Source organism: Pollachius pollachius, assembly GCF_949987615.1.
Source record: "Pollachius pollachius genome assembly, chromosome: 19".
NCBI classification, from domain to species: domain Eukaryota; kingdom Metazoa; phylum Chordata; class Actinopteri; order Gadiformes; family Gadidae; genus Pollachius; species Pollachius pollachius.
The window spans coordinates 17154035-17156534 of NC_136952.1; positions in this window are offsets into that span (position 1 = coordinate 17154035).

Sequence of the window (2500 nt, forward strand, 5' to 3'; positions counted from 1 at the left end):
GGAGTCGGGGTGGTTGGTGGTGCTGGTGGTGCTGGTGGTGGTGGTTGGTGGGGCTGGTGGTGGTGGTTGGGGGGGACAGTGGCCTGCTGATGAGGCCGTTGGGAGTGGCGGCAGAATGCACGCAGCGCCCACGCAGCCGCCGTCCGCTCCACGCGCTCTCACTGGAGCTCTCTCACCCCGGGCCAAAGCTACAGGGGGCCCCTACTGCAGGGGCCTGGTGTGTGTGAGAGAGAGAGTGAGAGTGTGTCTCTGTGTGGGTGTGAGTTGTGTTTGTATGTGTGTGTGTGTGTGTGTGTGTTTGCATGTGTGTCTTTATGAGTGTGTATTTTGTCTGTGAACTCCATAGAAACTATGCAGGAACCTTTTTCAACACACTAGTGTGTGTTTGTGTGTGTGTGTGTGTGTGTGTGTTTGTGTGTGTGTGTGTGTGTGTGTGTGTGTGTGTGTGTGGTTGTGTGTGTGTGTGTGTGTGTGTTTGCATGTGTGTCTTTATGAGTGTGTATTTTGTGTGTGTGTGTGTAAGGGGGGGGCATATTTGCGTGGGCTGCAACTTCCTCAAGAATATCAATTAAATAATCTGTGACCACAATCACTCTTTGCTGTGTTGCGTAACTCCTCTGTGTGCAGCGTTGGTATATTGCTCTATCCCCAGAGTTATTTTACTACGAAACAGAGCTTTGATTTTAAAAAAAAAATCTCTTCCAAATGGAGTTGCTTTGTTTGCCGTTTCATTGTTCTTCTCCAAGGTTCCTTTGGGCAGAGAAGGGAACTAGACGGAACAAAGAGCATTCTGGAAAGAAACATTTTGGGGAACATGTCATGAAATTGTTTACCTTCATTTAGTTTTTAGTTGAAGGATACACTTAGTTTAATAATGATGCGGTTCACCCTGGGGATCGGGTGACGGTCTCCTGGCCGTAGGGATGCTGAGGAGAGGCTCGTGGTCCAACCTTTCAGAGGAAGTGGAAGGGTCCAAAGTTTTCTTAGGAACGACCTTCAGTAGAGAAAGAGACGAAGCCAATCCTTAATTCCTCCACAGACAAAAGAAGGATAAAACCGCCAGGAAACAAACAGCAGAGATAAAGTTGGGTTAGTGGGAGTGAAGTTTTAAAGGGAATGATCCTCTTTAAATCGCCTGCATGCCCCCCACCCCCCCTCCCACCTTCTCCTCTTCTTCTCCTCTCAAAAATCTGGGCGCGAGACAAAGCCGTTCTTTGCCCACCTGTCACTGTCCGCCTACAGCCTGAGATTTCCCCCGTCACGAGCACATACCCCTGCGTCAGCCCCCCACCCCCCCCACCCCAGAGCCTAGTGGCCCCCCCAGCCTGGACCACGTGGGAGAAGGCCTGAATTGGGCCGGTCCAGAAGCCTTTCTCCTGTGTATTTCCGTGGGTGTATGTTTTTTCTTGGTAATGTTGCGTAGGAGGAGGCTTTCTTCCATTGATGCTGACCATCAAAGCTGATCGGGAGGGGCGGGGGGCTGGGGGGGGGGCAGTGTGCTTATGTTGGGGGGGTGGAGTTGGAATCAACATTATTGTAGCATAGCAGGCTTCATGCTGATTTGGTTATTTAGATGTGATACAAGTTTGATAGTATTTACTATGATTCCGGTTGTATATTATTTACTGATTCAGGTTGCATATTATTTACTATGATACAGCTGGTATATTATTAAGCTGGTTTATTATTTACTATGATTCAGATTGTATATTATTTACTGATACAGGTTATATATTATTTCCTGTGATTCAGGTTGTATATAATTAAGCTATGATTCAGCTGTTATATTATTAACTATGATAACACTGGTATATTATTTCCTATGATACAGCTGGTATTTTATTGATAGGTTGTACATATATTATAGATTGTATTTTGGGGGGAAATGGACGTGAAGCTCTGTGTTAGGTGTTCAAACTTCATTCGGTTTTGTCGGTTTTGACACTAACCTAATTTCTCATGTTAAACTAGCATTTTTAAGGGCTAGCAGGGAGACAATAACATAATAACAATGCAAAAGGGAATTAAAAATACGATTTTTGGCATACAATTTCTCTGGCAGCGTATTCAATCCAGTGCCTAAAATGCTAATTGTATTAATCTGCTGATTTAATATGCAAAGAATGCTGCAATGGCCATTCTCTCACAACATGAAACTCTAAACCCACACAGGAAGAAAATTAAACAAAACAAAAATGAAAAAGCCCCCATGCCATTTTAAAACCTCTCCTCCATGTTGTGTATGTTCATGTACTCTGAGCCCCTTCCTAAAAGCTCGTTCAGAAAGCCTCTGATTCTGTTATTGGGATTTTGCCTAAAAGCTGTGAATCCTGAAACGCACAGAGGCAGTACGGCACTAAGAGCATAGAGAGGGACGGCACCATTAAAACACAAAAAAGAACCGCGACAACTTCTCTACTGCCCAAAGTGTGCAGAAAGCTACTAAAAAGTCCAGGGATGGCAGAGAACCTGAAAGGGAGTTGATGTGTAGAACTCTGAT